Source organism: Protopterus annectens, chromosome 15.part0 (assembly GCF_019279795.1).
Source record: "Protopterus annectens isolate FY-2018-M chromosome 15.part0, PAN1.0, whole genome shotgun sequence".
Lineage (NCBI taxonomy): Eukaryota > Metazoa > Chordata > Ceratodontiformes > Protopteridae > Protopterus > Protopterus annectens.
The window spans coordinates 807982017-808005173 of NC_056749.1; positions in this window are offsets into that span (position 1 = coordinate 807982017).

The following is a 23157-nucleotide window of genomic DNA, read 5'->3' on the forward strand; positions in this document are numbered from 1 at the left end:
TTTTAAGAGTGCAGCTGAACTTATAGTAGATGACATCAGCAGGCCATGTGGAAGGCAAGATGTTGAGAGGTCTGCATAGGTTCATGGCTTCATAGGTTTGTAGGTGTCTACTAGCCTAATGGCCCTAGGGTGTTTAGAAGCCTAGCTGTGTAAAAACAAGGTCTGAGACTGCTCTGTAGGCCACTGGCCAGGCATAAGTCACCTCTCAGTAGCCTGCATGACAATAAGTACAGTGATACTTCTTTCAGTCTTTCCATGTATGTCATGTTTGGAAGGCCTGGATTCTCCCAGACACAAACCTGCATTTTCTCCACTTGCTGCAGGTGTTTTGTGAAGTGCAGACAAAAGGGAGCATTGTACTAATTTAGTGGTTTAATAATGGTAGAGTACAGCATAGGTATGAACACTCTGGTATTGATGTGATGTCCATATGTATGATGTGCACACTGCAGAATGTGCGTGTCATCACTATGGACACATAGTGATTAAAATGTAGATTGCTATCAACATGTATTCCCAAGTCTCACAACACTGTGTTTGAGCTTAGAGGGGTGCTATGTATATCATAATTAGTAGGAATACTTCATTGCCAAAGGGGACAATGCAACATTGTTTACTTTAAGGTTCAGTCTGTGAGTTTGGCACCAATCATTTGTGTGTTTCTGCCCCTTCTGTAATATGTTACCATCACTGGGTGACTCTACATGAGTGTGTCCAGTGTGTGTCCAGTTACCAGTCATCTGCAATCTTGGTAAACCACAGGCCAGCTATGATTGCCTGTGCTTCAGGGAAGTAGTTTGCAAACAGTTGAGAGCCCAGCACAGATCTTTGTGGTATTCTAATGGTAAGTGGCTAGTGGTGGAGATGTAGTTCCTAACTTGTGAGAGTGTGTGTTATGTCAGTGAGCCAGTTGGATATCCATCTACTACTGTATAGCTAAATTCCCACATGGGAGATCTTCACTATGACACATGAATGGGGGATAGTGTCAAAGGCATTGGATAACTCCCCATAAGACGTATGTCCTGTTTTCCCTTATCTAGGTCTTTGTCAGTATCAAAGAAGTTCACAAGATTCAATAAGCAAAATCTACCCTTGACAAAAACAAATTGTGTTGGATCAAGTGTGCCAGAGATCACCTATGTCCCTGTGGATATGGTCCTTGCTGATTCCTTCCTTAGCCTTGCAGATAAGGCTTTTTAGATGTATTTGTCAATGGTTGTAGTTCTGCATGTTACCACATTGATGTGCACTGCATATCACACGCCGTAATATTACATTTTGTAGTGTGGTTGATATATGTTTGGAAAAATGTATTGATACACCAGGGTTGCAGTGCCTAGGGGGTGGCAACACATGGCTGTTTTGTAAATGTGTGACATACTGTGAGATAGGGCCTTTAGTTTGTAATGTTTCCACATGTAATGTCATACCATAGACAAGAAATGGACAGTAAACAGCAATAATACATAATAATATTTAGTTTTCAATAGTGTGATGGGCAGTGGGTTTGCACATCAGTTAGCAAAGTGTATAAGCATGCAAGATACATATGTTTTCATATAGCTAAACAGTACATAAATGCAATTTTCTTTGCTAAGGTCTGATAGTACTGAGTCTGTGAAACAGATCTGATGCTTAATTGACATTGTGGCAGCATGGGTTAATGCACTGATACCTTCCTTTCTGATGATAGTACTCGGTTTGAATTCAGATATATCTAATAGTTTTAAATAATTTTAATTACAGAATGATATTGCAATTACATGAATTGTTTATAGTAGATGTGTTGCTGTGTGTTGGCATAGCACAGTGGGGTTAAGAGGCATTGCACAGAGGTAACCATAGCAGTTTGCCGCCACTCTCTGTTGCTGCACATTGGTGTGAGATGTGTACCTACATGCAAACATGGAGCCCGAAAAATGAAGTGATCCATTGCTTTTCCAGCAGCTTGTGTGTGTTGTGTGTGATTCTATTTTTTGACCAGATTAAAGCGGTGAAATAAGCTAGATAAGAAAGTGGTGAAATGGGGAGCAAACAGGCAGAAGAAAAAAGAGAAAGAATGGCAGGAATGTGCAGGAGGGAGTCAGGAAACAATCAGAGCTGTCCATTTCTAAACATATGTACAAAATATTAACCGAATTCGGACCGCCACCTCTAGAAAGAGGAGTGACCACATCAAAACCATGCTGTATAAGGGTCTATATTAGATCAGCAAACACTTAAAGCGAATGCTGATTAATTGATCTTATGTAAGCGAAAGCTTACAATCTTGAACTGTCAGAACAGCGATTATTTTCCTATGGAAAAAAATCACTGATCCAAAACACATACAACACAAGCACACCAAACAAACAGAAATCCACACACATGCACCTAAAATCTGACACCTAACCCAGCACTAAACTATGCACACACCACTAACTATCCACTTACCTTAACCCAAACCCTAACCCTAAGGTCCGTCACTATCGCACACTCACCTCACCCGCTCCCTAACCCTAACTCACCTAAATTCACCCTAACCCTCATGTCCACACAGTCGCACACATACCTAACCTGAGCCCTAACCCTAACTCACCTAACCTACCCTAACACTCACATCCACACAATCGCACATTTACCTGAATCTGAACCTTAACTTTCCATCAGAGCACTGAAAATACCAAAGCAACAGAAACAGACAACCGAATTCTTTCCCTAGGAAAAAATTAGAGTTTGTTGCTTTGATATTTTTAACTTTCGCTAAAATAAGGTCGATCAATCAGCGTTCGCTTGTTTAAGCATTTGCTGATCTAATATAGACCCTTATATAACCAGTTGGACCAAACCATGTGTGTCAAGAAGACACGTGTGTGAAATGGAGAGCTATGTATGAGACAATTTTTTTTTTCTGTGGGATAGGTGTCCATTTATTTTTTATTTCAGAGAGAGAAAGATGGGGAAGGAATGTAGGTATAACAACAAATACTACACTAACACGGCTGAGTACTTGAAAAATGTTTATTCAAAATAAAATAAAATGTTAAAAGTAAGCACTTTCACGACTACAACATCGCTTCATCAGACTGAAAACTGAATGAAACAGCACTCAATTTAAAAATGAAACATTTTAAATTGAGTGCTGTTTCATTCAGTTTACTTTTAATACTTTATTTTATTTTAAATAAACATTTTTCAGTACTCAGCCGTGTTAGTGCGGTATTTGTTGTTATTTTTGGTTTACGTATTTTCTTTTACCGCACCTCATCCTGTTCATGTGTTTTTATCCAATCAAGGGATGTAGGTATGCCTGGGTCAGGTAACTTGGGTAGGTAAGGATGCAATTACAGACAGGCAAGACAAACAAGACAAGAGATAGGGATGGTGATGGACACAAAAGGTTGGGTGACACCATGATTGGGGTGAGGGTGGGGACATCCTGAACCAGTCATCAAGCTTGGAGACAGTGAGACTTACGTCCTCACCCACTGGACTGTCATAACTGTCACCTCACTCCACTGGTGGCTGGAGTGCTTGATGTCTCTTCCTCCTCCTAGTACTACATAAAATGAGGGATAGCAGCACCTACAGCTGGTGTAGGCATGCACCAATGGTGCAGCCCATGACCCTAGGCACTACACCTGGCAACTTACTGTGGATGATGAAATCACCACCTCCGCCACTGCTTCCAGAGGGTACCACTGGACCAGCCTCCAGGCAGGACTACCTGATGGTGCAGGTAGTACAGGGCCAGTAGAAGCAGTTCTACCAATTTGACTCGCAGAAATACTGGGCATTGGTGGTGGAGCTGGTAGAGTAGGGGCAGGCAGATCCAGTGAGGCTGGCCTACCCTGCTGTGCTGTGTAGCATTTAGTGATGTAGTGCACATGGATGACATGGATACATTTTGATGACACATAATAAAAATAAAACAAGAAAGAAAAAGAAAAAAAAATGAATTGTCACAATAAATTAAAATAAAATAAAATAAAATATAAAATAAAAGAAAAACTGAAACAAAATTATTTCTATAAATAATATAAAATAAAATTAAAATAAAAAAGAGAGATAAGGATTGGGGTAAGAGAAAAACAGACAAGATCAGTGCCTTTATATGTGACATACAATGCATTAATACAATTATTTAACTATTATCTTAACATTTACATTTAAGTATACACCTCCTAATAGATGACCACTATACTACAGATTGCAGCAAGTAATCCTTGAAGTGTGCATATGTCACATGCATGTTCCAATTATACACATTACAGTTTACAACAGGGCATTTGTGCCACTATAGAAGTTTCAATTTAGTGATAATATTGTTGAAGGAATAACAGTACTGTATAGTTGTGAAGTGTTGTATTTCAACCCACAACCTCTGATTATGGTCTAATATTGTACTCTTTCAATTGGTTTGTGGTACAGACTAATGCATGCATACTTGCTTTTACAGTTGGGATATGCATGCTCAATTTGATAAAACTCTATAAAATACCAAATAAGCTATCTTTAACTTTTAATGCTACAGTAACATTACTCTTCTGCAGCATACATACCATATGCTTGCCTCATTCTCACAAATCAAGGCACGTGGGCTCGGATTTTGTACTCATGATCGCTGGCAGCTGGAGAAATAACAGAACAGACCACCATTATCCATACCACTCTTGCCTATATTCAGCTTCCTAAGTCTTATAAGTACTCTCTGTAGTTAATATTTACACAGGTGTGGGATGTCCTCATTCCTAATTTCCTCAATCTAATGGTCAAGAGTATCCCTCTTCCTCCTATGTAACTCATTGAAATGATGTCTACATTGCTGTCCAGTGGACAATATACCTGTGGCACTGGATGCAGCCTAGGCTAAACTTTCCCAAGCCTCAGACTTGTACTGGGAGCCAGAATAGTTCTCCCTGCAGAAGCCTTTGACTATGGTTATTAACTCGGAGTCCAATACATATCCTGGATTCCTGAAGACCCCACCTCTGTGCCCTAAACCTGGTACCTTCCCCACAAATGCCTGCCATGTCTACCAGCAAATCTAGAGCAATGGAGTCTGATGCTTTCCTGCCAATTCCAGTTACACATTTACTGGTGTGAGCACACTGCCTGGCATGGCTTTTCTCTACTTACCACTGTGCAAACACATTGCTCTGGGGTGCACACCCCCAAGCAATGTGTTTGCATGATGGTAAGTGGAGAGTAGCAGTGCCAAGTGATGAGGAATTAAATAATTGCAATTGCAATTGCAAGGTTATTTGATATAGAGGCAGTTGCATATATGTCATAGGCAAATGTGAAGGCTATGCGAGTCCAGAAAGCAGAATAATACTTATAGGAATATAGCACATATTATACCCACAGTCATACCTCTGATAATAAATGTAAAAATACATAAAAAAATAAAATAACTGACAGAATAACAGTGTCGCATCCCTCATACATATAAATAATATCAGGTCCACACTCTAAAGTGTTATAAGTAAGAGAGACTATAATTGGAAGTGGAACATTAAAAGTGCATAGAATATCCTGTATTAGCACCCAGGACAATGTGTATGGCAGTTCTACCCTTACACTTGCTGTCACAAGAAGGTTGAAATAACACTTGTCTATGTTTTAGTTTATTAATATAAAACTGCAATGTCTCAACAGTAAAAAAAAAGGTTATACACCCTGTACTAGAAGCCAGGACCATATGTACTCCAGTCCTGCACTTAAATCTGCTGCCACAAGACTAGTTACATGATATTCCATATTTTACTAATCATTCTTAAAGTCTTGCTGTTAACTGTCATAGAATGCCACTTGGCAAGTTTGTGTAATGCCTAATAGTATTAATTGAATGTATGCGGTTTCTATTTTTGGCTGTCTGGGTCCTGTCTGCTTTCTGGGTGGTCCAGTTGTCCAGTTTGCACACTGCTGCTCTTTGCACAAATGAGATAAGCACAGCCAAATCTGACATTAATTTCATTAATTCCTGTGATTGTGCTACATGCTGCATCATACAAATACTGCCCCCCCACTCAAAAAAATTACACAAACAAAGACAGAAAAGGAGAAAAAGAAAAAAGGGGCAAATAGTTGAAATGAGGAAAATCGGTATATGACATACACTAGAAAATGATGGCTCACATGAGATATGTCTACATAGATCTGGATTTGAGCTCTCATGCAAATGCACATTCAAAACAAAGGATGGGTGCTTTAACTCTCTTTGCCACACAAACAGCTTTACAGCAAAGAACTGAACTCATTCTGCAGTCAACTGCAACAGAATCTACAGTGATATCAAACCATACAACACATTATTTGTACATTTATTATTTTTGGATGTAGTGATGCAGTGGTGCAGTGGTAGCACTGTTACCTTATAGCAAGAGGTTCTCCGGTTCAATTCTCGTCTGGGGTGCCTTCTCTGTGGAGTCTGCATGTCCTCCCTGCATTCATGTAGGTTTCCTCCCACATTACAAAGACATGCATCTGGAGCATTTCTCCCCAGGCATCAGCTGAAAATTGGCTTTTTCCGTCGGACTTTCCTGGTTAACAAATGTTAAGTAAATAAATAGTGCACTTAGTGATCACACAACCTGTTATGATTATTGCTTGCAAATATACAGCTCTGTCTTACCTTTCTTTGTTAGCTTGTTAGTCTTCAGTTATCTGACCAGTACTCTGAGACATGCAGTGTGTAAGCCATTCTATATCATCAGCTTTAAAATGTGTGAGGATATTAACTGTGAATAATATAATATGCAGATGCCAATAAATGAAGGGCAGGTTAGATGTTAAGGCACACAACCTGTGAATTGTGTGTTGCTTACTTACATTTCCAACCTTACATCTAACACTTTGTAGATCTAACCTGTCATACCCAGTGGAAGTAAGGCAGCCTGCAGTGCTTTTGTGTTTTCCTTCTCCCAACCACTAATCATTCACAGTTGCAATCCATTAAAAACAAGCACCGAGGGACTGCCTGCACTATGCTTACATCTCCTACATGGTTTCAAGTATTTGGGATTCAGCAATTCTACTGCATTCACACCTCATTTGTGTCTTCACCATGCTAACAGCCCTGAATCTACACCATATAAAAAGGCAACTGTGTAGCTAGGCAAACAGATGGTGAGGAGAGTTGTTTATCTGTAGAAGACTGCAAATAAGATATTTCTTTGGGATATATCTGTACAGTTGATTACTGAACTACAGAAGGCATGCTTGCATTTTGTCAGCTACGTACTGCATATGCTGGAATGTATTTAAGAAAAATATGAATCAAAGGCTTTTACACTTTTACCTGTATGTATTAGTTAGAAGTGTACCAATGGCATGGGTGTGTTTGTCAAGCCATTTCACAGGTATACATGATTGCCAATATATGAAAATGGAATGCTCTTTGACAAATATATACAAATGTTTTAGGACAGTTCCTTTGTTAGCACTTTTATCATTGCATAGATGGTTTCTAAACAATATGTGTCACTTGCCTGTTCATTTTTTGGTGGGGGACAATGCTGAGTTACTGTTTTGGCACAAACAAGGATGGACTGATTTCTGGTGGTAGGTGCAAAGATGAGTTACTGTTATGGCCAAACAAGGATATGTTCCTGTTGTTACTCTCCTTGATTTGCATCCTGCCTGTTGCTTGTATTTCACATCTGTATATTGTTTTATGTTTCTCCAGTGGGTAATACTGAGTTGCTACCTTTTCTTTTTTATCTAGAAACAATTATCTTGTAGTTATGTGATACTTATATGTATTATCTTACTGTTGTTTTTAGGACACCTAGAAGTATACCATCCAGCTATGTCAATCCTCAGAGACCCCCTTTCACTGATGTTGAGAACCAGGTGATAGTGGATGCCTTTAGGCAACTTGATACTTTTTGCTGGAAGGGCACTGGGAGATATGGCAATAGGATGCAAATTTGGCACCAGATAGTTGAAGATTTGAATGCCATGGGTCACCACAGCAGGACATACAAGCAGGTGCACCACAGGGACACTGACATTATCACATCTACATGGAGGAGAGCAGCTGCAGTGGGCCATGACCAAATGGTTACTGGGGTGGGCCTGCTAGGAGACCACCACAAACTCCCAAATGAAGAATTCCTGGCCAGTATCAGGGATATAGACAGCTTACAGAGGAGTGCAATTCAGCATGTCCTGGATGTCAGGTCAATTGGTTCAGAGACAGTGAGCATGTCCCAGGAGTAGCTTTCAGGTAGGCTTTGGTATTTTAACAGTTGAATTATGTTGTATAGTAAAACAGTTGAAATCAATACATCACTTCTGTGTCACATGAATTTTTTTGAGGGGATTGAAGATTGCTACAGTTATTAGCTTGAGTTGCAGTTGTCAGCCACATTGGACATATAAAGGGGTACAAATATTACTCCCTTTGTTACTGTTAAATGTGATGATGTTGCCCTTACCTTTTGCTTAACTTCTTCCAGGACCATCTGACTTGAAGACGAGACTATCGCCTGCAGATGGTAAGCTAAATATTTTTATGTCATTACTGCTGTGCAATTAAAAAAATATATTTTAGTCTGTGATGTTGATGTCAGGCCTGCTGTGTGTATTGCTGTACTGTCTGTAACAGTGGCACCACTGTTAGTTTGTTAGCATATATTGGATTATAGTAGTGTATGTATTAATTTTGTCCTGGGTTTGTTGATTTTTATGTCAGGTGATCATGACAGTGAACATGTGGGCCCCCTGTCACTGGATGCAGTATATCAGCAGACTGATTATAATGTTCAGGTCTACAGATTGTTAAATAAGATTGCCATGTACTTGAATCCGACATTAAACCAGAAATTCACCCCGGGGGTTTCACTTGGTCCCTCTTGGAGAGAGGAAGTAGGTGCTGATTTTAGCATCTGCTTGAACTAGACAGCCTTGTGAACATGTGTTGAACTTGACTATGCTTGTAAAGGCCCTGGGGATGTTAGTCTAGTAAACTCCTAAGATCCTATGATCCTATGATGGTGGCCAAACTGAGGCACAGTCTGGGGGTGCAGAGGTTGAATCTGACACTGAGTTTGACATACAGCCATCCCCTGCAATTCCACTGGACATAGCCAGTAGGCCTACAGTTACCCATTCCAGAGAGCTGTCACATATTGGACAGGTGGATGGTGAGGCCATTGATCAGGGAAGTGTGGCTACTGTGGCCTCAGTGCCTATTAAATCTGCTTGTAGCCAAAGTGTGGGCAAGGTGCCACTCAGAAAGGTTGATAGGAATGCTCGGAGGGGGTCTGCTGTGCCTCCTCCACCTGGTGTAAGTGTATCTTCCTGTGCCACTCAACATATGTTTAGGGCTGTCATGGAGGCACAGGCATGTTCCCATAGGTGTTCCAGACAAATCCTCAGGGTTGTAAATGTGGCACAGGCTGACATGTGTGACTATCTCCACTGTGTTGCAGATTCAATGGATCGGATGAATGACTTGGAATGAGGGGTGTCTGTGATGGAACAAGGGATATCTGTCATGGAACAAGCATTGTCTGTGATGGAACATCATCTGGGAGGGGTACAGCATCATCATAGGTGTAAGTCAGCCACATCATCTGCTGTTAGCTAATGTGGCCATGCCTGATCATGCTTTCATAGTGGCTGTACTTCCACTGCTCTGTCAGTGAGTGTGCTGTCCACACCCAGACATCGCAGGCCATGGGGTCATGGTCCTGGTCATCCCTGTGAAGGGAGCACATCCAGAAGACATCAGTAAGGTTCAGGTAGCAGCAGTCCATCTGACCATGGGAATGGACATGCCAGTGCAACTCCTGACAGAGCCAGTTCTCATGGTTGGGGATGACAGTGATGAACTGTCACCTTTACCATGCATGGCTCACACCTGTCCAACTTACCAAGACATAGATCCAGCACAGTGTTTGGCTGTGTTCATGCAGATACTCACACACCAGTTTCACCTGGAAGACCCCTACAGAGAAACTCACAACAATTACATAGTTCAGTCATGCAGCTTAAAACTCATTTTGTCATTTGCTGGTTTATCCAAATGTCTACCTGCTTCTCTTTCTTACTCACACACACTCATGATCTTTTGTGTCAACCTAGGCTTCCTGCCCCCCCCCACACACACACACACAACACCCTGTGCAAGTGATTATAACTGTGCCATATCCCTGTTTTCTATCTTTTGGATTCAGGGATACATATGATTTGTGTCTGATGCTCAGGGTGCATGGCTGACTTAGTGCTTAATATATCTGTATTTGTGGTGTCGAACTGGTAATTTTTGTGCTGTCTTAGCCTTGGAAAGTTAGACAGTTGATAGCATCAAAATTTCACAACTTTATTGTAAATGATCTTGTGAGGCTTGTGAAGTCAGAGACTGCAATGTGTATCATTACTTTCTAACTTCTCTCTATAATGTATGGTGCTAAACTGAGGGCATGCAGTGACCATCAGTATTTTTGTGAGGTATGACTATGTGGATCTTGGATGCCTGAGGCTTACTATTTAATAAGGGACATATATAAGTAACATTAGTTTCTGCTGTCATATGTTAACATAATTTCTGTAACAATCTCCCACCTTTTACTTGCTTACATTACCAATTAGGGAAATACAAGGATATGCCAGTTATTCATACAATTACACAATACACTCCAGGTTAGAGATGTACCTTGTAAAATCAGCAGTTGACACGGTTGTAGTTCAGGGCTGACTCTATCTGATGCAAGCATTGCATCGTTGGGCTCCAGAACATGGACTGAAGCTCCAAAGGCAGTGGTGTCTCCATATTCATAAAGGATATGCACACCTCCAGACTAGTAGGCCAGCATAATGCATCTGAGATACTCTAGCTACAACTAACATTGGGTAAAACGGTGATTCAGGTCATAGCCTGTTATAGGTCCCCAACCATATCCCAAGACTCTCACTCCACATTCCTAAGCACCCTGGAAACTATTAAGATCCAACCCAACACTCATGCTAGGTGACTTCAATTATCCCTCCATCAACTGGAAAAACTACTCACGCACCGATGCACAGGTGCAACCCTTCCTGGAATTCATCAATCCCAATGCCCTGGACAAGTACATTCTTACTCCCACTAGAGAAAGCAACATCCTTGACCTGGTTATTACTAACATGGACAACCATTGCTCTACACCAATAGTCAATTCCTCCCTGGTTAGATCCGACCACAAACTAATCACCATGGAAATCTGCATCTCACCCACACCCCCCACAAAGGTATCCACCATGAACAACTTTGCCAAAGTTTACTTTGGACTCCTAAAAACAGAGGTGGCTAACTTCACAGCATCCATGCCAATGGAAAATAGATGCAGGACTGCCAGATCATACAGCAATGCAGTGTACAAACATGTACATAAATGCATGGAACTAGTCATACCCAACAGAACCAAGACGGTCCCTTCCAAAAAAAGGAAGCCAGTCTGGTGGTCCCATGCCATTAACAAACTCTACAACAGAAGGAAGAAACTGTTGCAGAAAAAGGTGAAATCCCAAGACTGGAAAAATTCCCTTATTAACCTCAACAAACAGTTGAGATCCCTCATCAAAACCTCCAAAGTCAAGTATGAAGGCAGAATTGCACAAACACTAAAAACAACCATGAAGCCTTCTAAAGTTATATCAAGAATCTCCATGGCAATATCCAGATCTGCTTTGACTTACTGCACAATGGTACCTCCTACACTGAGCCAACAGATATTGCCAACATACTGGCCAACAGATTCAGTGCCAACTTTACACCCCCTCCCCAAAGGACCAATATCAATACCAGAAGAATGCCAGGCACGCAGCATTACGGCAGCACAGGTTAAAGCTGGATTATCCATGGCCAAGAATACAGCTTTCATGGGAACAAAAAATATCCCTGGCTGTGTTCTACATGAATTACAAAGTGAACTGGAGCCACATCTGTGTGCCCTGTTCATGCACAGCCTCACCTCAGGCTTTGCCCCTACTGAATGGCGCACTCTTACAGTCATTCCTCTCCATAAAGGAGGAGCGACTACAGACCCTGGAAATTATCACCCCATTAGCCTGATGAGTCTGATATGTAAGGCTATGGAGCACATCACCATGGACCTAATTAACAAGGATATAGGGAATCTCCAAACTCTAGATCCCACACAATTTGGTTTTGTGAAAGTTAGATCATGCTTGCTCAACCTGGTTGACTTTTTGAGTCAGCCACCAGAGCTGTGGATGAGGGTAAGGCAGTTTATACAGGCCTACCTCGATCTGGCCAAGGCCTTTGATACCATTCCTCACTCAGGAATTATTGATAAACTCACCAAACTAGGCATCAACCCCTATATCGTTAGGTGAGTGGCAAATTGGCTCACAGATGGAGTCCACTACTTTCACACTGTAGGTTCTAAGTCAGACTGCCAACCAGTCATGAGTTGAGTCCCACAGAGATAGGTCCTGGATCCTCTCCTGTTTGGCATCTACTTCTCAGAAGTCCAAGCCAACATGGAGGGACTCTGGCTGATCAAGTTCGCAGATGACTGCAAGCTGGGAGCCATTATTAACTCCCCAAGTGATGCAGACATCCTAGAAAAAGGCTTCACTGAGACCAGTGACTGATGTCAAAACCATGGCCTTATGTTTAATGCCAAAATATGCATCATCATCCCCTTTGGGAACAACTCAGTTCCCACTAATTACCACATCGATGGGAGCCTGCTGGACACTGAAGGCATTATAAGAGATCTGGGGACACAGGTTGACAGCAACCTCTCCTTTGACCACAATATTGCCACTGTGGGCAGAAAGTCCTTCTATGTGGCACATCTCATTACCAAGGGTTTTGCATCCAGGAAGAAAGAGGTCATTATTTCTCTCTACTCTTCCTTCATTAGACCAATCATAGAGTATAATGTCCCATTTGGCATGTACCTCACTAGACACCTGCAACAGCTGGAGAGGCCACAAAAGTACCTCATGAAGAGGATCCTAGGTCTTAAACACATGTCCTACATGGACAGACTCAGAAACCTCCAGTTAGTCTCTGTCTTATATCATCTACTAAGATTTGATCTCTGCTTGACTTACAAAGCAATGTCTGACCCAGCTCTGTTAGAAATGCTACATCTAAAGAAATCTCAATCCCTCTGCACCACATGCTCCAGAGACCTCAAACTCATTACCACAATCAACAGAACATGCTGGAGGGACAGGCTCATAACCCAGAGACTGCCAGTGTTCTGGAGTAGACTTTCCATACATGTCAAGCAGAGAACCTCACTGGCCCTCTTCAAGAGAAATCTTGATGAGTGGATGGGAAATAGAAAGATCACCTGTGGGATCACTACAGTGGCTCTACTTGATAGAGGCAGTGGGAACTAACGTTGGGTGGCACAATGCCAGGGCACTTCTATGGGCTAGGCTTGTAAAGGCACCAGGGCCATTAGCCTAGTACACACCTATGAACCTATGAACAGCCAATACATGGGGAGGTAAAGGCTGTGTGAGTTGCCTGACATCAATTTTACTATGAGAATGTGACTAGGAGGAAGGTTTTAGGCCCTTAGGTGGCGGATGAGTGAGCTATGCATTGTCATAGCCAATGCAAAGGAATACTGAGCACACCTACATCTGCCTACACCCACAGCAATTGGTGGTTCCCCCTCTGACTCCTCATCTGCCTGTGGCTGTGGTGACCTTGGTATTAGTGGTGGGATGTGTGCCCCTTCCCCTTGCTGATTCTGCTGAAGCTGTTTTCTAAGGATAATGTTGTGCAGTATGGCACATACTGTAAATATTTCCTTGCATGTCTGTGGATTGTACTGCAGGGCTCCCCCAGATGTATCTAGGCAGTGGAACTGTGACTTCAGCAGCCCAGACACATGCTCTATGATATTCCTGGTCTGAGCATGTGCCTTATTATGGTGTTCTTCCATGAGTGCCTTATTATGGTGTTCTTCCATGAGTGTTTGGGTGACATCAGCCACAGTTCCAGTGCATAGCCTGCATCCTCCAGTAAATGACCCTGTGGGATATCCCCCCTAGCAAACATCTGTTACAGTTGGAAGGTGTGTTAGATATGTGAGTCGTGGTAACTACCAGTGTTGCCAGCACGCATGTTCAGGATGAATGACTTGGCATTACACATGATTTGACAGATGATAGAGTGGTAGCCCTTTATGTTTATGTAGAGCCTACCCTGTTCCCTGAGTAGTGCCTTAATTTGTATGTGTGTGCAATCTATGGTACCCAGTACTTCAGGGTAATGTGCTACATACTAGAACTTATGCATATTTGTGACGCTCTTCTCAGAACTTCTGGGAAAATATATGTGGTCACCGGTGTGTTGGAGAATAGCATTCAGGAATTGGTGGGGGATCCTGTATGTTCATCCCTGTGGCACCCCCAGCATGTCCACTTCTAAGTGCCACAAATACCTTTGTCTCCACTGGGATGGTTTCCCTAGGTTGGCTATGGCTCTGAAGTTGAGGATGGCACAGGTCACAGAGTTCCTGTAGTGTGTCACTATCTACCCTGTAGCTCTCTACAATTTCCACATCATGTAGGTTGTGAAAAGTTAAATGGGGCCTGAAAACTTTTCTCCTTCTTGGACTAGGCCTGTTGGCAGCAGCATTGGGTTCAGCCTGTAGCACATACAATTGAATTAAATCAGCAGCAGCACCTAACAGTCTGTCCATGTAGACTCATTTCCATAGCTCTATTCCAAAAGTTTTGGAATTTGCAGGAAAAACCATCATGGAGTCTATGGTTGTTTGTAGCTTTTTGAATAGCTCTACCATGTTGGATTGGTTGATCATCATGCGATTCAACTGGTTATGCTGTAATTAGCATGCCAAGGTTTTTACCTTGTTTACACCGGGGTGCGAACCAGTACAGGGTGCATACTGGATCAAAACTGCTTGCTACAGTGTGCACATCAGGTGATAACGCACACACAGCAGAAAATGACAGTGTAGGGTTTATTGAATCCCCCTGATAGATGTAGATATACATATAGATATAAATACATATGTATATAGATAGATTAGATATAGATTAAGGCATATAGATATAGATACATATGCATATAGATATATTTGATATAGATAAAGGCATATAGATATAGATACATATGTGTATAGATAGATTAGATATAGATATACATATAGATATAGATACATATGTATATAGATAGATTAGATATAGATATACATATAGATATAGATACATATGTATATAGATAGATTAGATATAGATAAAGGCATATAGATATAGATACATATGTGTATAGATAGATTAGATATAGATATACATATAGATATAGATACATATGTATATAGATAGATTAGATATAGATATACATATAGATATAGATACATATGTATATAGATAGATTAGATATAGATAAAGGCATATAGATATAGATACATATGTGTATAGATAGATTAGATATAAATATACATATAGATATAGATACATATGTGTATAGCTAGATTAGATATAGATATACATATATATATATAGATACATATGTGTATAGATAGATTAGATATAGATATACATATAGATATAGATACATATGTATATAGATAGATTAGATATAGATATACATATAGATATAGATACATATGTGTATAGATAGATTAGATATAGATATACATATAGATATAGATACATATGTGTATAGATAGATTAGATGTAGATATACATATAGATATAGATACATATGTATATAGATAGATTAGATATAGATTAAGGCATATAGATATAGATACATATGTATATAGATAGATTAGATATAGATATACATATAGATATAGATACATATGTATATAGATAGATTAGATATAGATATACATATAGATATAGATACATATGTATATAGATAGATTAGATATAGATATACATATAGATATAGATACATATGTGTATAGATAGATTAGATATAGATATACATATAGATATAGATACATATGTGTATAGATAGATTAGATATAGATATACATATAGATATAGATACATATGTGTATAGATAGATTAGATATAGATATACATATAGATATAGATACATATGTGTATAGATAGATTAGATATAGATATACATATAGATATAGATACATATGTATATAGATAGATTAGATATAGATATACATATAGATATAGATACATATGTATATAGATAGATTAGATATAGATATACATATAGATATAGATACATATGTATATAGATAGATTAGATATAGATATACATATAGATATAGATACATATGTATATAGATAGATTAGATATAGATTAAGGCATATAGATATAGATACATATGTATATAGATAGATTAGATATAGATATACATATAGATATAGATACATATGTATATAGATAGATTAGATATAGATTAAGGCATATAGATATAGATACATATGTATATAGATAGATTAGATATAGATATACATATAGATATAGATACATATGTATATAGATAGATTAGATATAGATATACATATAGATATAGATACATATGTATATAGATAGATTAGATATAGATATACATATAGATATAGATACATATGTATATAGATAGATTAGATATAGATATACATATAGATATAGATACATATGTATATAGATAGATTAGATATAGATATACATATAGATATAGATACATATGTGTATAGATAGATTAGATATAGATTAAGGCATATAGATATAGATACATATGTGTATAGATAGATTAGATATAGATATACATATAGATATAGATACATATGTATATAGATAGATTAGATATAGATTAAGGCATATAGATATAGATACATATGTATATAGATAGATTAGATATAGATATACATATAGATATAGATACATATGTATATAGATAGATTAGATATAGATATACATATAGATATAGATACATATGTATATAGATAGATTAGATATAGATTAAGGCATATAGATATAGATACATATGTATATAGATAGATTAGATATAGATATACATATAGATATAGATACATATGTATATAGATAGATTAGATATAGATATACATATAGATATAGATACATATGTATATAGATAGATTAGATATAGATATACATATAGATATAGATACATATGTATATAGATAGATTAGATATAGATATACATATAGATATAGATACATATGTATATAGATAGATTAGATATAGATATACATATAGATATAGATACATATGTATATAGATAGATTAGATATAGATTAAAGCATATAGATATAGATACATATGTATATAGATAGATTAGATATAGATATACATATAGATATAGATACATATGCATATAGATAGATTAGATATATATTAAGGCATATAGATATAGATACATATGTATATAGATAGATTAGATATAGATATACATATTGATATAGATACATATGTGTATAGATAGATTAGATATAGATTAAGGCATATAGATATAGATACATATGCATATAGATAGATTAGATATAGATATACATATAGATATAGATACATATGTGTATAGATAGATTAGATATAGATAAAGGCATATAGATACATATGTGTATAGATAGATTAGATATAGATATACATATAGATATAGATACATATGTATATAGATAGATTAGATATAGATTAAGGCATATAGATATAGATACATATGTATATAGATAGATTAGATATAGATTAAGGCATATAGATATAGATACATATGTGTATAGATAGATTAGATATAGATATACATATAGCTATAGATACATATGTATATAGATAGATTAGGTATAGATTAAGGCATATAGATATAGATACATATGTATATAGATAGATTAGATATAGATTAAGGCATATAGATATAGATAGATATGTATATAGATAGATTATATATATATATATATATATATATATATATATATATATATATATATACATATAGATATAGATACATATGTATAAAGATAGATTAGATATAGTTATACATATAGATATAGATACATATGTATATAGATAGATTAGATATAGATGTACATATAGATATAGATACATATGTATATAGATAGATTAGATATAGATATACATATAGATATAGATGCATATGTATATAGATAGATTAGATATAGATGTACATATATATATAGATACATATGTATATAGATAGATTAGATATAGATTAAGGCATATAGATATAGATACATATGTATATAGATAGATTAGATATAGATATACATATAGATATAGATGCATATGTGTATAGATAGATTAGATATAGACACACATATAGAGGCATGTGTATATAGATAGATTAGATATAGATAAAGGCATATAGATATAGATACATATGCATATAGATAGATTAGGTATAGATAAAGGCATATAGATATAGATACATATGTGTATAGATAGATTAGATATAGATATACATATAGATATAGTTACATATGCATATAGATAGATTAGATATAGATATACATATAGATATAGATACATATGCATATAGATAGATTAGATATAGATATACATATAGATATAGATACATATGTATATAGATAGATTAGATATAGATATACATATAGCTATAGATACATATGCATATAGATAGATTTGATATAGATATGCATATAGATATAGATACATATGTATATAGATAGATTAGGTATAGATAGCAACATGTGAGAAGAAGGATGTAGTAATGGTAGGAATAAGACAAGGAAGAGAATAATGAGTGAGAAGAAATAAAGATGTACATAATGGTACAAAAGAACACGAGAAGATACTAAGCAAGGTCATAAGGATGTACTGCACAAGAGTAGGTATACAGGCAGAGGTGTAAGTAGTAGGAAGAAAGAATGAGGAGGTAGAAATCAATTTGTCTTACAAAGTGAAGGTGAAAACGATATGAGTAGCCTTTGGACAGCTTGTAAACTATCCAGCTTCTTTTTTTCAGTACATACCTCAATATACATATATATATATATATATATATATATATATATATATATATATATATATATGGGTCTAATTCATTTGTGTGACACCCATGCACTCACCCTGCAATCAAGGAGACTCAATTCTCACCTCTAACACCAGTGAGTGGCATCCATATAAGGAAAGGATAATAAATACACACACAGTAAAGTACAATTTCCCTTAAGAGCACACAGAGATCACAGTCAGTCTGGGGCTGATTTCTCCCTTTCTCTCCAGGTCCCCAATAAGACTCCCCATTGGCATAGCTATAGCATCCAGATCTCAGCCTAGTGGGCAAGCTAAAACCACCAGCACCCTCCCTGTCCAACCAGTGCTTCATGTCCCTGCCCAAGTAGTTGACACACACACATTTTGAGATGAGTTATATACAACACAGACACTCCTGGGGAAGGCTGGCACAGGTTCTCCAGCTGTGCCCCTTTTCTGCCCAGTCTAAAACGTAGTACCAGCTGCCACCACCCAACTAATATTTATCAGGTACTCAAAGCCCCTTAAAATGGCTTCCAATTATTACTGTGCAATATTATTATCCAAATGGTAAGTGTGACCTATCAGTCAAGACTTATTTGGAGTGACTTGGTACAGTATCACTATATACATGCAATGTATTCTTAGAGCTTAAATTACCTCTATACAAAACAGCCACACTATCAGTTAATGGACCACTTAACTCAACATAACTTACTAGCTAACTGCCAGCAGGGATTTAGGCCATTTCATAGTACCACCACTGCTCTCCTATCCTTTACTGATTTCATCAATAAAAACCGCAACAAAAACATCCTCTCATCAGCACTCTTTATAGACCTGTCAAAAGCCTTTGATATGGTTAACCAGCCCTGCTCATAAAAACCCTAGAATATCTTTCTTTAGACCTCAAGTCTGTTCGCTGGTTCACTTCCTACCTCAGCAACAGGCAACAGGCAGTTTTCTGGGATAACAAACTTTCATCTCTTCTGCCAGTCTCTCTTGGTGTCCCCCAGGGCTCCATTCTAGGACCTCTTCTATTCTCCTTATTCATAAATGACCTACAAGTAGCTATACCTCAAGCTACATGCATACAATATGCAGATGATTCTACACTCATATGTTCTGCTAAAACCATATCTGAACTGCAAACACTAACACAGAATGTATTTAACACAGTTGAGGCATGGTTCTTAAAACACTGCCTCCTTTTGAATGCCAAAAAAACAAACTCCTGCTCTTTAAGCCTACTATTAAGTCCTCCCCAATAGAATTCTCTATCTTATTCAGAAATGGCACCCATATATCCCTTGATTCTACCACCAAGCTGTTAGGTATCACTATAGACAATAACCTCACCTTTGATAATCCCATTAATAACAATATTAAAACCATAAATAAAAAACTGGGCTCCTTCTACAGAATTAAAACCTTCTTAACTCCAACAGCCAAAGCTACACTTGCTCACTCTCATCTTATTTCTACTCTTCTCTATGCTTCACCCATATACACTAACCTAAAGAAAAATAATCTATCTAAACTAGCTAACACATACAATAGTATTGCTAGGATTGCTACTGGGAACCAATTTAGAACTCACCACTGTCAGAACCTACAGCAACTACACTGGCTTGAACTAAAAAACATGTTGATACTTTCCCAACTCACCTTTGCCCATAGGATATTTTACCAACCTAATAACACACCCATACTTTCTAAAATTATTACCCCTTATACTAACCTAAATTCCTTACGCTCTTCAAGCAAACTTCTAGTGAGGTTAACTAAGTCTAACAACATTGCTGGTGACTCCCTATTCTCCAATACCATCAATAAATATTGGAATCTCCTACCTACTGCTCTAACTTCCATTCCCTCCCCTTTCCTCTTTAAACAAAAGCTTAAAAAACACCTTAAAACACACTGGTTATGCCCATGCATCAATCCTGACTAATCTTGTGATTCCACTAATTTTTCTCTTTATAACACGTTCTTTTATTACTCTCTTCTGCTTACACATTGAGAAGCTTCTCTCATAAACACCGTTTACAAATAGTAACTATTACAAACTATTAAAGAACTTTGGATGTGAAAGTTTGTTTGTGTCTTTCGGCTTTTCCCAGTTAGGGGTCGCCACACTGGAACTCCGCTCTGCTAATGAGTGGCAGTTGATTTTTACGTACCGGCTTGCCAGGCCTGATGCAGAACCTTCAACGAAGGTACGCCCATTCATGCATGTCTCCACGCAGAAGACGCTCTAGTTGAGAATCGAACTGGACAGCGTCTTTACTGTGAGGCGACAATGCCACCGCAGCACCACCACCGCGGGTAACTTTGGATGTGAAAGTAATTTCCTGAATGTACTTTATACTTTCCGCAAATGTTTTACTGTTACAGAACCTTTCTATCTTGTATTTCTGTAATAGAACTTAATGGTGATGTCCTATCTAGTATGTAAGTATCAATTGTGTAATGTAGTCTAGAATCATGTTTTGCCTGCTACTTTTTTATATATAATGTAACTGTTTTTGTCTCTATGTGGAGCTTTTCTCCCTGGGCCTCTGCTGAAAATAGAAATACATCCAGTCGGACCACCCGGTAAACAAATGTAAAATAAATAAATAATAAATAATAAAAACACACAGCAATACTTCTTACTACAGAGTACTAGCCAGGAGTTCGGAGATCAAAGAGAAATACTTAAAATAAAGTAGCAAAAGTTCTGACAGCACAGAAAAACAAACTAGTCTAATCTTCTTATTTCCTAGCTACAGCTAAGAGAAAACACAATTCTAAAATAAACTTACATAAAGAGCAAGAGAGTGCTGGTGATGTTGGATGTTCTCAAGACAAAATGTTCTGCGTTCTCTGATTCTCTCTCTTTAAATTGATAGCACAGAGTTGCTTCACATGACATCATCCTTCACATTTCTGGTGTTCCCAGGCTAACAGAAACTACATTTATATTCTTTACACCTGCTCAGAAACCAGAGCAATAAAGGACATTTATACATGCAAATTCTAGCCATTAACTCTGGTCTTAAAACAATAGGCAGGATGCCTCCCTCTAGACATATCCGCGCCAAATGCTGACATTAAAGACAGTCATAAAATGCTTGACTTAGCTTTCTTACAGCAGAGTGCACTGTTGTTACATTTTTGCAGTTCAATATCCAATGCAGTCTTTTCACATTTAAGAGAGCAAGCCTGTGGCTTTCATTAATATTTACAAATGACAGAATTATCTACAAAATTCTATCTGGCTAGGCCAGCAGCCTTCACATATGTTCACAAATCCTTATGTTCACAAATACCCCCCCCCCCGGTGAACTCAATCTAGTTTTTCAAGTACCCCTTGAGAAATGCTGCTTGAGAGGAGGGTTAGGTCTGAGCATACCTTACCCCATTCCCTGTCTTGAGATCCCATCTGTGTTGGCATTGCTAATCCCACTGCGGTGCTGCACTGACATATCATATGCTTGCAACCATAGGTTCCATCTTAGCAACTTGGCATTTTACTGGCTGGCTCTGTTCTTCCTTGTCGAGTCTATGATGGGAGCAGCTATGGTACTATAAATTGGGACAAACTTTCTGTAGTACCCTGCTGACCCTAAGAATGCCCTCACCTGCTTTTTGGTAACAGGTGCAGGCCATGCCTGAATGGCTTCCACTTCAGCAGATTCTGGCCTGATCTTACCACTCCCCATTCTTTGTTCCAGGTAGAAGACCTCTGCCATTCCCACTTGGCATTTGCTGGACTTAATGTTCAACCCTGACCTCTGTAGTCTACCCAGCACCTCCCTGACATGCTAAAGGTGCTATGGCCAGGAATGGCTATAGATGGCAATATCATCTAGGTAAGCAAGGGCTAACCCTCCTACTCCTACTAGGATATGATCTACCAGCCTCTGAAAAGTCTCTGGGGCATTTTTCATCCCAAGGGGCATCTTTGTGAACTCATACAAGCCAAAACGAGTCACAAAGGCTGACCTTTCTCTAGCACTGGGAGTCAAGGGCACCTGCCAGTAACCCTTGGTAAGATCAATGGTTGTAAGATACTTAGCCCCACCCAGCTGCTCTAGGGCCTCATCAGTCCTAGGCATATGGTAAGCATCTGACTCCATGTGACTATTTACTTTCTTGTAATCCACACAGAACCTGGTGCTGCCATCCTTCTTTGGCACCAGCACCATTGGTGAGGCCCAGGGACTGTTGTACTCTTGAATCAGCCCTAGTTCCAA